The sequence below is a fragment of the Mandrillus leucophaeus genome, unplaced genomic scaffold (assembly GCF_000951045.1).
Source record: "Mandrillus leucophaeus isolate KB7577 unplaced genomic scaffold, Mleu.le_1.0 Scaffold132, whole genome shotgun sequence".
Lineage (NCBI taxonomy): Eukaryota > Metazoa > Chordata > Mammalia > Primates > Cercopithecidae > Mandrillus > Mandrillus leucophaeus.
In genome coordinates, this window is record NW_012101277.1 from 4,824,221 (window position 1) to 4,841,010 (window position 16,790).

The following is a 16,790-nucleotide window of genomic DNA, read 5'->3' on the forward strand; positions in this document are numbered from 1 at the left end:
GTAATTTTCCTCAATCTGATAAAGAACATCTATAATTAACCTATAATTTTATATTTAATAGTAAAACCTGAGACAGAGAGAGTTAGGGCAACTGCAAAATTATATGCAATTTTCAGGATCTGACTTCTGTTTCTAACATTTTACACTGAAAACTATGTGAAAATAAAAAGGTGCAGAATAGAAGCCAGATAAAATGCGATTACAGGATACCATGCATGAAAACAGAGGCATACACACATGCAGTTGCTTGTTCTATTGCGAGGCTATTCAGAATTAATAAAATGGCTAGATTCAAGGATATTTTGAAAATAACATTATCATCATTTTATTAGCAAATTCTTTATTAGAAAAAAACTCTTTCAATAGAAAATACTATTTCTAGTCTCTTGAGCATTTTTTAATTATTTCCATAGGATGATATTTTAATGGGCCAACGAATTGTGTGAAGTTAATGTCAAAATCCTAATCAGGAGAAGAGAGGTTATAAGGCAACGAGGAGCTAAATGTTCTGGAATAATGATGTAAAAACTTGTCTTTCTGAACTGGATGCACAGATGTACAAAAATAAGTTTATTTTTTCCATCTATTTGAGACCTGGAGAAGATGAAATACCTGACTTTTGGGTGATGATGGTAATCACTGGTTTTGCTTGGGAGGAATCATTGGTTTTACTTCGGAGGAAACCGGGTGAATGACTGAATCCTTTACACATGTTATGAGCCAGGCGGAGAGACTGACAAAGGACATGATGAGGAAAACCAAGACCTAGATTAACCAAGACCTAGATTAACTACTCTGGGGGAACAACATCATGTTTTATTTTAGGAATTTCTCATTGCACTTCTGATATGATACATCTAAATTTTCAGATGATGTTATTTCAAAGTTGACTGGAAACTTGAAAAATTTCTTTATGATAGTAAAACATCCAGGATGGATTTCTAGAACATGTAAGCTTTCTCTTAGAATTGTTAAACACAAAAGAAAAGAAAGCAAAATAGAGAGAAAATGAAAAAAAGTACTTTGGATAGAAATTCTAATACAGGAGTGGAAATGCTACATTCTTGTTGGATAGGAGCTTGAGCTTTTATTTGGGTATTAGAAAAAAGGGTAGCATGCTGAAAGATGAAAGATTTGATATCTCTTTTGAATTTTAGGATATTTTCTACAATGAGTTTGAATTCTCACACACTGTTTACCAATATGTGGAACAAATCACTACCTTTAATATTGAGATAAGAGTGTTAATGCAATCTCACCATGATTACCAATGTACTGGATGAATGGGTCATAGAACAAAAGTGGACCTTGGTCAAGCATTTCTGGGTGTTGGATTCACCTCGAAATAAAAGATTGGTTGTTAAAATCATTCAGCGTTATCTGGTCCAAAGGTACTGAGTTATCTCAATTGATTGTTCACAGTCAGCTACAAATTGAACTGCTTGTTTGATCTACCCTTTCCCCACTTCTAAACTACTACAATTCACTAGTCTAAAAAATAAAAATAAAAGCTTCTCCAGCATTACAATTTTAGGTAATTGCATTATTTGAAAATGACCTTTTAATGAGTAGTATATAAAGATATTGGTAATTACTCTGAGTTTTAGGGCTGTTTTTCGATGCTGCCGCCTAACAGAGTTTTCTGAGATTTGCTCACTCTGATAAGCAATCACATCTGTCATAGAGAAAGTATCTAGTCCAGATTATAATAGTGCTCTGAAACAAGATCTTGTCTACCTGCCTCTTACTCATTTTCTTCCCCTCTATCTTCAATCTGAAAGGAGTCAGAGGTACCAGAATGATTAAGAGAAATGATGAAATAATAAGGTAGAAAAGGGTTAGATCGACCACATGCTCTTTATTTACAGTAATTTTTTTTAAGCCTGATTGTGCCCTGAGGGAAAGATACATTTAAATAAATGAGAGGTGAACATTTTAATTTAGAATGGGATGGATTTTTAATAATTGAGAATGAATCCAATACCTGAAATGGAATTGGAAATCTATGCCATCTGCCTATATTATTGTTTGGAGCAGGAAAGAGAAATTCAAAATAGTAATATCGAAACACAGCGTTGCAAGAAGAGTAATGCTGTTTTACAACTTTATGTCACAGAATAGTTCTCATTAAGTGTAATGACTTTGATAGCACTCTGATTAAACTGTTTATTGCATATATTTATCTGCATGTATATTATTTTTACCATAACAATATACTAAAAGTTAATCTTCATCAAATAAATATGTATATTGCGCTACTTCTAACACACAGAATACTACCTAGCATATTATTATTTGTTGAAAAATATGTATCTGTGATTCTGTAGTTTGGTTTTCTCCTGTAACATAATAATCATGAACAAATATGTTACACCAATTATCCATTTATTGACTTTGAGCTCCAAGTGTTCTGTTATATATATGTGTGAGTCTATATCCTGATTGGATAGACTCTTGTTATAGATCTTAATTAATAGATCCTTAGTTTCAACTTAAAATGATTACAGCCATTTGAATCTTCTGGACCATTTTCTTCTTCTTCATAAATATTAAGAGTTGGGCAAAAGAGACATTTCAGGGTTTCATTTTGAAAACTTAATTTTGACTTCTTTCAGTTTGCTTCTAATGTTAGTAAACTTAAAACCTAAAACAAAAATATACAACTCAAGGTTGTATTATCTGTCTTGAGCTACTTTCTTAGTTTTATGTGGTGAAATTTGTTCATTTTAGTGGCATGGCTATGTTGTGAGAAATTGCCTAGTGACTTATAACCTTGCAAGCTATTGTTGCCCAGTTTTAGTGAATTCTTTTTATATTTTCTTTGTCAGAAATGCTACTTGAGCACATCATTAGGTCATACATAATATGCTACATATTATCTAATATTTAGAAAATCAACATGGAATGTGGCTACATATGGCTAAAATGCACAAAAACACATTCTAAATTATTTTTAGTTAGAAGAAATTTCAAAATTGCCCTTTGGTCTAAGCATTTCAGATTATATTGTAAAATGTTAAGTATATTCATACCGAATTTCTGTAAATTAACCCCCAGCTAAACTGTTTTTCCATACTAACACACGCTTTTCACTCCTCTCTGAAAACTCTCATGCAAGATTAAAATCTACAAATGATAAACAAAAACTGACTATCTATAATCCTCACAAAGTGCCACGTGTGTTTACAAAGCACTATATTGTCTTGCAGATAGTATAAACTAGTTGTCTTTATTAGAAGAATCTACGTAGAAAAATATAAAAGCACTTCACTATGAAAAGATTAGAAAATGGCAAAACTGTCACTAGATAGACAAATAAATTTTAAGTAATCTTTCAATAACAATCTATAAATCCTAGCAAACAGTTTGTTGCACTTACCAGACTGGAAACTGAATTGTCTTTCATAATTTTGACTTGTTTTAGATCATATTTCTAGTTAATTTGCAATGATGTCTGTGCTACTTTTGGTAATTTTTAATGATTATAATTTTTTTTAATTGCCATAGTCAGCTTCTAAATTAGTTCCCAATGATCCCTACCTGCTGGTATTCAAATTCTATTGCAGTTTCCTAGTCTTCTATGTGGGCTGAACTTGTTACTTGTTTCTAACAAATATAATAGGGAAATAATAATAGGATGTTGCTTCCAAGATTGGATTATAAAAGATTGTGACATACATCTTATTTGCATTCCCTCTTTCTTGCTCTTCTCTTTTTTTCATTCTGATGAAGCAAAACCCCGAATTGTGAGGTAGTCACAATCGTCAAGGATTGTGGCAAGGAAGTCACTGTGGCCTTCTACAACAACGAGTGATAACCTAAAGACCACTATGTGCACTTGGAAGCAAATTCTTCTCCAGTTCAGCCTGGAGATAACTGCAGCCCCACTTCCAACCCCACTACAAACCTTGACTGTAGTCCTGTGAGATACTCTGAGCCAGAGGACCCAGTTAAGTCTGGTCTGAATTTCTAACCCACATAACTCTACCATAAATGTTGATGTTCTATGCTACTAAATTTAGAGTTACCTTTTTAGGCAATAAAAGATAGCTAATGCACTCATCATATTCCTTGTTCTGTCAAATCTCAGACTATTTAAAATTAACTTTTTTTAAACTAAATGAAATGAAGTATCTCTAAAATTATTCAGTCTTGTGATTTTTTTCAGCAACAAAGGCAAATGCCTGTATCTGAAATGGGAAAGTGAAAGGTAAAATATTTCCCCTATTACCTGTTTCATTTACTAAATTATCCTTGGACTCCAACTTTATAAATTATTTGAGTAGATTACCTTGAAGACAAGAAATACCTTTATAGAATTGTCCACTTAAAAGTTTCCAATTGATCCAAATGAAAGGAGATCCTAGTGGAAATAATAAATTATTTTTACCCTCCTTGTGTTTTAAGATGAAATGAGAATTATACTAGCACATAACTGAGCATATATGACATAAGTTGGTTGTATTTGAGTTGCAACAAAAAAATGGCCCCATGAATTACTGGGTTCAACTCAAATATACCTTCCTGTATCTATTAAAGGTAGTGATCTGTTAATTCAGAAATAAGATAATCATCCTCTGCCAAATGCCGTGAGTTCTGTCTTGGCTTTCAGAATTGCTTATCTGAAATCCAGGGAGAAATAAGAAAAATGAATGGCAGAGTCTTGGGGTATGGAATGTAAAGTGGTAGAGAAACTTAATAATAAATAGTGAATATAGGCATACGTGTGTATATGTGTGTACATGTTTTAAACAAACACTTGATAAAAGTAAGTTATATCCATATAAAAGAACATAAATGATGAGTGTACAAGTGTATAAATTGTCACAAAGATAACACACCCATATATGCAACATCAAAATCAAAAATGAAAAACATTATCTGCTCTCTAGAGACTACCTTTGAAATTCCTTCAAGTCACCACTTTCCTAGAAGGCTGATGAAGCAAACCCCCGGATTGTGAGGTAGTCACAATCCTTGCCACAATCTCATTGTGAGAATGTACATTCTTATTGTACATTCTCCATTGAATGAATATAACTTAATTGATATATCTAATTTGCAGGTGATGAACAATAGTTTGTAGTTTGGAGCAATTACAGTGTTGGAATTAATATTTTTGTCACATATCTTTTGGCACATATTTGTACATAATTTCACTGGTTAAAGATTTAGAAGAGGAATTGCTGAGTCATCGGTATGAGAATATTCACTGTTGGTAAATACTCCCAAAACGTTTTTCAAAGTGCTTATGCTAATTTATACTCACAGAATATGAGAGTTTCAGTTCAAATACAAACACATAAGATTGCTCATTTTTTAAATTTTAGTCATGGTGGGGTGATGGTATCTAATTGTAATATTCATGTATATTTCTCAGATGAATAATGATATCAAACATTTTTAATGCTTTTTGGGCAATTTGATGTCTGTAATTATAAAGTGTTTTTTAAATCTTTTTGCCCATTTTAATGGTCTTTCTTTTTTGTTGATTTGTTGAAATTCACTATATATTATTTATATGAATAATTTGATGTATGTATATCATTTCCTTAAATGTTTGAAATATTTCAACAGTGACAATATTAGACCTGGGATTTTTTATTTAAAAATATTTAACAGCCAACAGGAGCAAAAAATAAACAAGTGGGACGAGATCAAAGTGAAAGGCAGAAAAAACAATATAACCTGTTTAAAAATAGGTAAAAAACTTGAATAGACTTTTTTTTTCCAAAGAAGACATACTAATAGCCAAGTATATATAGCAGTGCTCAACATCACTGATAATCAGAGAAAAGGACATTAAAATCATATTGAGATACCTCACACTTGTGAGATTGTCTATCCTAAAAAGGACAAGAGATAAATGTTGGCAAGAATGTGGAAAAAAGGCAATTCTCACACATTGCTGGCATGAATGTAAATTGATACAGCCATTAGGAAACACAGTACAGAGGTTCCTCAAAAAATTAAAACTAGAATTATCGTATGATCAAGCAATTCCACTTCTGGATATATATCCAAAGGAAATAACATTAGGTTTTCAAAGAGATACCTGCATTTCCATGTTCATTGTGGCATTATTCACACTAGCCAAAATATGAAAACAACCTAAGTGTCTATTCATGGGTGAATCATGACACACACACACACACACACACACACACACACACACACAAAATGAAATATATTCAGTCTTAAAGAATGGAAATCCTGTAATGTACAACAACATGGATGAAATCGGAGACATTAAGTGAAATAAGTCACATATAGAAAGAAAAACATTGTATCACTTGTACGCAAAGTCTAAAGTAGTCAAACCAAGATAAACAAAGAGTAGAATGGTGGTTGTCAGGGGCTGGAGGATGGGAGAAATGGGGTGATATTGGTCAAAGGGAACAAATTTTCATTTATAGGTGAGTAAGTTCGAGAGATCTAATATACACAACGGTAACTATAGTTTATAACACTATATTCACTTAAAATTTGCCAGTGGGAAGGATCTTAAGTGTTCTCACCACACACGCCAAACAAATGATAACTATGTCAGATGATGGATAGGTCAATTAGCTTGATTGTGAAGATCATTACTCAAGGTATACTTACATCAAAACATTATGTTGAACATCTTAAATATATGTAATTATTTATTTATAAATCGTACCCCACAAAACATAATAATTTGTTGAAAGTACCAAGCCCATCTACATTACTTATGTTCATTATATTTCAATCTCAAATATATACGTATATATACACACACACATATAAATCTGTATTTATATATAATTTATATATAAATCTGTATGGCTCTCTCTATATATATACACACACACATATATATACACATGTATATACACATATACATACTTAAAAATTAATTTGAAAAATTTCCTTAAAATATATAGGAATATTCAAATTTTTCATATATTTTTTATCTTTTTTGGAAAGTTGAGATTTCAAGAGATTCAGTCATTTCCTTGAAGTTGTCAAATTATCTGGCTCTGGGAATGTATTTTTAAAAATATAGAAAAAATACAGATGCTATAATAAGTCCCCATCTCTATTTAAGAGTATCAATAAAATTAAATTGCAGAGCAATAGATAAAATAAATTATGACCAAGACTGATTCTAATGAATAATAAAAGAGAAAGTTGTTTAAAGGAATGTTTTCAACTGCAAAGCAAACATCCTATGAGTTTAGATGCATCGAGCTCTGGCTGTCTATTCAGGACTGGTCAAGAGCCTCTGTAAAAGCTCTAAAACAAATAAAAATGAACAGTCCTCCAACTGCTCTTGCTGGTGCATACTATAGAGGTACTTATATGAGAACAGTCATTGATTGCAAACCAGTACAAGTATTACAGAGTATATGCCTTCCTGAATGTTGATGACTCAGTATTGAAGCATTCTTTTTATCACTGCCAGTGGAGCCTAGATATATATGGTATGTCTTCTCCAAAAAATATTTACAGAAATCTATCTTTGTGTTTCAGTTTCAGAGATTTTTAGAAATGTTCATATTGAAGCATATAAAAGGACAATACATTTAACATAGGAGGTTTTAAGGAAAGATTTTCAGAGTAGGCAATTTCCTAGAATTTTTTTGAGAGACTTAATTTTTCTAGAGCAGTTTCAGGTTCACAGCAAAATTGAGAAGGCACAGAGATTTTCCAAATGCCCCCTGCCCGCATACATTTATAACCTCCACTTTGATCAACATCTTCCACTAGAGTTGTACATTGCTTAAAATTGACACTGACACATCATAATCACCTATAGTCCATAGTTTACATTATAATTCATTCATGGTATTTACAGTCTATGCGTTTGGATGAATGCGTAATAATATTTATCAACAATTATAATATTACACAGAGTATTTTTACTATTTCAAAAATTCTACGTGCTTTACATATTCATCACTGTCTCTCCTAACCTCTGGCAACCTCTGACAACAGTTGATTGTTTTATTGTGTTCACAGTTTTGCCTTTTCCAGCATGACATATCATTGGAATCATACAGTATTTTCAGCATCTTCAGATTGGCTTCTTTCACTTAGTAATGTGCATTTAAATTTCCTCCATGTATTTTCATGGCTTGATAGCTCATTTCTTTTTAGCACTAAATAATATTTTATTGTCCAGATATACCACAGATTATCCATTTACCTGCTGAAGGATATCTTGGTTACTTCCACGTTTTAGCAATTATAATTAAGCCCTCTGTAAACACCCATGTGAAGGTTTTGTGTGGATGTTTTTAACTCCTTTGAGTAAATACTGAGTAGCATGTTTGCTGGATCATATGGCAAGAACATGTTTAATTTTGTAAGAAACTGCCAAACTCTCTTCCATAATGGTGGTACCACTTTGTATTATCACTAGCAATCTAGCAATGAATAAATCTTCCTCTCCACATTGTCAGCAGCATTTGGTGATGTCCACTTCCTATATTTTGGCAATTTTAATAGGTTGTTTTAATATGCATTTCTCTAATGATAAATGATGTGGACCTTCTTTTCATATGCTTACTTGCCATCTGTATATCCTCTTTGGTGAATTGTCAAGATTCTTGGTCAATTGTTTAATCGGTTGTTTTCTCTACTGTCGAGTTTTAAGAATTCTGTGTATATTTTGGATAACAATCATTTATTGGAGTATCTCTTGCAAATATTTACTCCTACTCTGTCGCTTGTCTTCTTATTCTCTGACATTGTTTTCACAAAGCAGACATTTTTAATTTTAATGAGGACCAGCTTATCAGTGTTTTCCTTTATGCACTGTGGCTCTGTTTTGAATCTAAAAAGTCATCAATACCCAAGATGATCTATGTTTTCTTTTATGTTGTCTTCTAGTTATGCATTTTACACTTATCTTTATGACCCATTTTGAGCTAATTTTTGTGAACAGTATAAGGTCTGTATCTAGATTCATTTTTAGCCTGTGGATGTCCAATTGAGCCAGCACAATTTGTTGAAAGAATTAACTATCCTCTGTGGTACTATCTTTGTTCTTTTCTCAAAGATTAATGGACTATATTTATGTAGGTCTATTCCTGGGCTCTCTGTTATGTTCCACTGCTCTATTTATCTATTCCTTCATCAGTATCACGTTGTCTTCAATTTGCAGCTTAGTAGCAGATCTTGACATCAGGTCATGCAAGTCTTCCAATTTTGTTCTCCTTAAACACTGTGTTAGTTATTCTGGGTCTTTTGCCTCTCCATATGAAATTAGAAATTGTTTTGTCAATATACACAAAACATATTGCTGATCTTTTGATATTACATGGAATCTATTGGTCAAGTTGTGAGAAACTGACATCTCAACAATATTGAATCTTTCGCTCTATGAACATGGAATATCTCTCAATTTATTTAGTTCTTCTTTTATAATTTTATGAGAGTTTTGCAGTTTTCTTCATGTAGCTCTTGTACATATTTTTTTAGATTTATACCTAAGTGATTTTTTTATTTGTACAAAGGATAGCTTCAATGATTGAAATAAGAGAGAAGAGGACAAAAAAGGGTTGAGTAGAATTTTCAAGGCAGAAAGAGAAGCAGGAAAAAATGTGGGGCCTCAAAAGACAATTGAACGTTTAAAGAACACACAAACATTTCATTAGCAATGAATTAGACTGTTTGTAAAAGGAAATTGAGAAGTGATAAAGCTGAAGACAAAAAGCTTCCAGTTTTTTGCCCTGGTGGAGCTCTGTCCAGACAGTAGAAGTTTCTTTTGGATTTCAAAACATATTATGTTGCTCGTGTCTATGGTAAGAGTTTCCATTGTCATGTATTGAGATCAACATTTCAAGCAGCACAGAAAAATATTACAGATAGCATGATAGCTGTCTTTACTAAACTGACTAAAATGCCAAGAACATCAGAGTGATGTATTCTAAGTTATTTTAGGCAGAAAAAGATTACAGATAGATGGCAATTACACTTAGATATAAGCATACATGTGCATATACACACTAACACTTTAATTATTGATCTATTATCTACTTACTTATTTATATTTATTATTAATTTATATTTTGGTAAAATCAAATAAACTTTTTCTAACCATAAATGCTGCCCTATACTATAACAGATTTCCTCTTGAAGTGATTTATGATGAGCCAGTATTCAAGTAAAATACTAGTAATTGTTGTTAGTGTAACTGAATTTAGTGAGAGCTTACATTTTAATAAATTTGAAAGGCCTCATACTTGAAAATTTTGGAATTCTATTATTTCCTCCCAGGCCATCAAAGTCCTTCAATATACCAAATCAGTTAGAGATTTCTGTAAAAACAAATAAAACGTGGGCATTTGCTTGCTTTATAATCTTTGCTTTATAATTAAGCATTGTTTAAAACTACTAAACATTTTCAAATTTGCCAATAGTTCAAGAGTGACATCACATGCATCTTCTCAGAGTTTTCGGGAATTTAAAACACCTGGGTATTAGTGAACTTTACTTCTTACCTTCAGAAATATCTACCTTACTGATCACTCTCATTAATCACACACTTTCTCATCACTGTTCATGCTGATCAGACATTTCATGGTTATCACTCTTTCCACATGGATGCAGGTCAATCACTTGATAAAATGAGAAGGGAGTAGCTTCCTTATCTGAGAATGCTTGGAGAACTTTGTATTTATACCTTGAGATTTACAATATTAGTTTTTATATAAAGAATGAAATAGTCCCTCAAAGGTATCAATACACAGTGTATTAGACCAATTAAAGAACACTGTATTATGTGTATTTTCTAGTTTCATAGCTTCTTTGGAAAAAAGGCATACTCTTTCACACTGCATATATGTGTAACTTACACTTCTTTCAAATATAAGACAGCGATTAGCTCCAGCAAAGGAGCAGAAATGAGGGACAGAATACTTTTCCCTTCTTGAATCAATTATTAGGTTAAATAGAGAAATACTGTTTCAGAAATAATAATTGAAATATGGCTAGAAAAAAAAATCAAAATCTGTGTATTATATGTACTTGGATATTCACAAATGTAAATTTTACATAGGGGCTTCTGACTTTCTTCGGTGATAATGTTGTACAACATGCAGAGTTCTGACTTCAACAAGAACCTGTGTGTTGAACAGATTATGATTTTTTAAATTTCAAATATATCTTTAAATTCTCAGGACTTTGAATATAATTTCAACTCACAAAATTTATAAAATGGCAAACATCTCATCTCATCACCTGCTGACATTGCTAATCAATTATTTAAGGAGCAAGTCATATTCCCTGGCAAAAGAATTACAAAATGTGCACCATAATTCTTGGTTGTCTTCATTATTTTGTCAAAAAATATTACTGTTTGAAATTTGACTAGCTTTTGATCATTAGATCCACAAAATTAATAGTTGTGGTTTCTGTTTATTTATTTATTTACGCTCACTTAGCATCTATTTAATTCCAAAATTATTTATTTTCTATTATCTACTCAATAATAAGAAAATATGAAAGGGAGATAAAACATAGTGCTGGACTTAAAGAACTAAAGGCCCTGAAATCTTAAATCACAATCCCTGCACAAGTAATTGTATAACTCATTTTTATAAATATAACTATTAGATTATCTTTCAGTTAATTCAGATAAAAGAAACAGTGAATGTGTGATGTCAGCCTCTGTCACTATCCATCTATCTATCTCTAGAGAATGACAATAATATATTTACAGCATATTTAGAAGTGTTCATGCATACACATAGGCATAGACCTACAGATAACACTAATATTAGTTCCTAATATTATTATTATATTAATATAATATTATTAATATTATTATGTTATAATAATATTATCACTAATGTCACAGGGGTTTGTTGTACAGATGATTTCATTACCCAGCTACTAAGTCTAGTACCCAATAGTCATTTTTTTCTGTTTCTCTCCCTCCTCCCAACCTCTACCCTCAAGTAGGCCCCAATGTCTGTTGGCCTCCTTTGTGTCCATGTGTTCTCATCACTTAGCTCCCATGTGTAAGAGTATATCTCACTTTTATGTTTAATACATATAGCACCTAAAAATGATTGCTATATGACAGGTTGCCATGAAATATTTGCTAAGTTTTAATTTAGTTGATTGACCACAATTTGATTGGTTTAGAGCTAATAAAAAATTCTTTTTTTCTCTTGCAAGGGTTAACACAAATGATAATCCCTTGTCTATGAGAGAAGAATAGCATCTAATACGTATCTGTTACAATTAAAGCAAGGAGTTACATAATAATTTGTGATTGAAATGAAACGAAATTTTGAATAAGAATGCATCCCACTGGTTTTCTTGAGAAATATGATGTTTATATTAATCAGTGTATTTATAATTTGAATATAAGGTATACATATCCTTTCCAATACTGGAAATATTTAGAGAAAATATTTATTATTGACAAATGCAGAAATTGATGTCAAGGTGAAAGTTATTCTATTGCATAAAGTGTTTAATTCGTTACTTTTTACCTTGGCATGGGTTATATACTTGTTTTCATATTTGATCTCTTATGTCAATTTGTGACTAGTGAGAACCAAGGAATTTGCTTCCATCTTAAATAGATTTATTAGCCATAAGCTCGTGAATTGATAGGTATTTTTCTCTGAAATGTTTCCTGCATTGTGGAAATGCACAAGGGTTTCTCAGAAGTTAAATATGACTCACATTATATTTGAATTTACATATTAAATAAATTACATTTACCATATGCAAATAAGCAAGTACCTTATATTTATCTTCTTGCTGTTTTAAAATCATTTTGTAATCTATTTTATTTTTTTTGTTTACTCGCATTGATTTTCACATCTTTCTAGTATAACTTTATATTACAATGTAATGTATTAAAAATGTACAAAAACTAATGTACAAAACAATGTACAAAAAGCTTTCCAATTAACTTCACATTACATTATAGGTAATGTAATTGTTATTTTTTCCTTGACATTTCATAATTATATTGTGGTTTATGGTTTATAATGACAAAATTAGGACTGAAAAATTGGGACAGGGTTATGTAGTATGTAAAATTCTTGAATGTTAAAATTTAGGACGTCTCATAATCCATTGGATGTATTTGAAACAATTTTTGCTCACTTATCTAGACATATGAGAACTAGTAATTTTGATAAGCTCATTTTGATTTAAGGATGTAAATACAATGGAATTGTTCTTCATGAGTTGTAAATCATTTTGTTTTGGCTACATTATTATAGTGCTAATTTACAAATGCTTTAGGAAGCTACTACAATATCAATGTAATAATGTGTTTTCTATATTTTTTAATGAATAATTTTTAGCCTACCACAGACTATCATTAATAATTTTGTTAAATTTTATAGTAATATATTAGTAATAATATTATTACTATTAATTGTGATAAATTCCAAATAAATTATTTGAAGAACATATAGTAAAATTTATGATCTCTTGGATACCATTTTTACAGATCTATTTATAGATATAGATATATACATGATTATATATAATATACATTACTCACACATACACATATATACATACACACGTATAACATATAGACACATAAATACTTATACATAAATATATACATATGCATAGTATATAATAACATACATACATATATATGTAAATATACACATTTTGGGATTTTTTTTTAAACAGGGTTTGGCTCTGTTGCCCAGTCTACAGTGCAATGGCATAACCACAGCTTCTGTAGCCTCCATCTCCTGGGCACAAGCAATTCTCCACCTTAGTCTCCCGAGTAGCTGGGACTACAGGTGTGCACTATCCCGCCTGACTAAATTTTTTATTTTTTGTAGAGATGGGGTCTCACTATGTTACCCAGGCTGGTCTCAAATTCCTGGGCTCAAGCAATCCTTCCACTTCAGCCTCTCAAAGTGCTGGGATTACAGGCATGAGCCACCACACCTGATCTACATAGTAAATTTTGAAAGCACATTGTATAAACCAAAAAAATAAAAAATAAAATATATATGTACATCATGTTTCACTATAATACATATAATATAAATACACTATCCAATCCTCCTATTAGTTCTGCACTAAAAATAACCACTAAAATATGAACTTTCTCAATATCATCACAGATTTCCAATGGGTTTTTATAACTTCTTTACTTCTTAAATTATCCTCTCAGTATTCAGTCTGAAATTTACCTGCTTACAAAAACAACTATACTTGAATGTAGTCATTTGTACTCCAAGGATTCAAGTTTACCTTTGAATTGCTGGTACCCATTTGGAACGATTATTTTAGTCCTTAGAGATGTCAAGTTTCTTTTGCATCTGGCTCATCAATGTGAATACACTGAGTAGTTTATTAGAAATATAAGTTGTGGAACTCAATCCAAATAAAAATATTTGGTGTGTATGTGGTTGTATGTGGTAGTGGTGTGGGTGTTTGAAATATTGAATTTTATAGAGACCTCACTGAAAAAATAAGTAGAGTAAAAAGTAGAAAAATGACAAGATAGAACCAATAAATTACGAACCTTGTAAAGGATTGGAATATAAAGTGGAATTGAATTGCAGTGCTTGGTTATTAATAGAGACAAGAGAGAACTTCAAGTCTTGGCATGTGAGATTTCAAAAAGGACAGACATTGTTTATAAAAATGTGATCTAAAAAGGAATCATATGATTTAGTAATTGAGAAGTAATTAGTAATGCTAGTCACACAGAATAAGTGTCATAAAACTGGAAACCAGGTTTTGATTGATACTGGAGTGAAAGGGATTTGAGGAACTGAAGATAATAAATCTAGTGTATTGATTTTTAGTTGATCTGCATTGTGCCACAATTCTATAACAGTCAAAACAGGAATAACTTACTATCTTTATGGTATATGTGTATGGAGCTCATTCTATGTCTTACCACATTTTACTTTCATAAATACTCCATGAGTTAGGCACTATAGCCCTCATTTTATCTATATGGAAACTAAAGAGCAGAAAGACATTTAGCAATTTACCAAGAATTTACAGTGAGGGGTGATAGAGATAGGATATGAATCTATGTACATAGTCCAACTACAGAACCTTTGCTGTTAATGCTAGAATTTCTGTCTTCTGTAGTATTCTGAATGTTCTTCACTGGGACCTCTAATTTATCAGAATTTTAAGTTGTTTAAGGCACTGGCTCCTATATATTATTATTATCATTACAAATATATCTGTATTCAAGGTTGTTCCTAACAATTCAATGTCATCAGTTTTCCTAGTTAATGATGAGTGTGGTGCTTATGTCCACTGAGAAGAAAGTGTTCCATGAATAATTTGAAAATCATTAGCTTGTCTTCAGCCACTCCCTGCCACCCTACCAAAATACAGACATTCTTGTCTTTAAATAGTTCTGTGTGCCTTTGAGCCCTTAGATTACCTACTATTTGCCCGGAGACTCCTCAATATGTATTTTCCCTTCTGTTTCTCAATGCTTTTGTTGTTCATGTTTCTAATTCTGATACTGGTCTTTTGAAATGCATCAAGTAAACTCCTGAAATACATTGTATTGACTTGAGATATTTTGATGATTGTACTTTTATAATTACAGCAAGACAGAAATATCCTGAGGAAGTAATTCTGACCTAATTGTTGGTCCCTCCTAATTCTATACTCTGATGTGAACTAGGAAAATTCATATGGATGCCTGCTGATGACCTTTCTTGCACTTGTCTTCAATTTGTGCTGCTACTTTTGCTCACCTTTCTTCATACAAAGATGCTGGGCTTATTTACAAGTTTATAGAAGCAAAATCAAATATGTATCTCTGCTAATGTTGTTCAGCCTGCTAGATAAGTCACATTACAACTTCTTTCCTCAAGACTTAAAAAAAAAAAAAAACAATTAAAGTGTATGTTGTTGGTACGTTTCTTACATAACTATTTAATTGAAAAAAATGTAAGTATTTTCCATCACATATGGACATCAAGCAATGGTAGTAAGAGCAACATGGGAGTGAATGAGTGACATACAGTTGGACCTCTCATTGAGGTGATAGTTCTCTTGGGTGATCGCTGCATATCATGAGAGGAGAGATCCTGAATGGCCTGAGACCGTAGAGCTACAAAAAGAGAAAGAAGACTTTGATATGCCTTATGAACTAAAGTTCAGAGCTCAAAAAATTATAAACCAATTTGCCTTTTCAGTTATCATCAACCTCTAACTTCTCATGCATAAAACCAGAACCAATCAAGACTATCCCACAAGGCCTCATAACACAAATGCACAATTGTCATACTGACACGATACATATATGAAGCATTCCCAAACCATGAGATATATTGGCCATGGAAACCTCCATATTTTTATATAAAAAATTATAGCAATTAGAAAGAAAAGCAGATTCTAATGAGAATTTAAAGACATTAAAAGATGCTTCTAAATATTACTGATGTCAACATTTGTACAAGGATATTTCCTGCAGTATTGTTTAGAATATTGAATATTTGAAAACAATCCAAAGGTCCTCTAAAAGAGAATTCTTTAAATAAATATGGAAGGCCATGAAGCAATTAAAGAGCATAAGGCAGGTTTCCATGTATTGACATTAAAAGATGTTCACAATATATATTTTTATTGTTATGGAAAATCTTCCCAGACTAGATTATAATGAGCTCTCATGCATCCATTATCCAGCTGCAAGAATTACTAACTCATAGGCAGTCTTATTTTATTTATAGCTCCTCTACTCACTTACTCTTTACATTATTTTGAAGCAAATCCCAGATATCATCTCATTTTCTCTATAAACATAACCACAATACTATTACCATGCTTTTACAAATAAAATC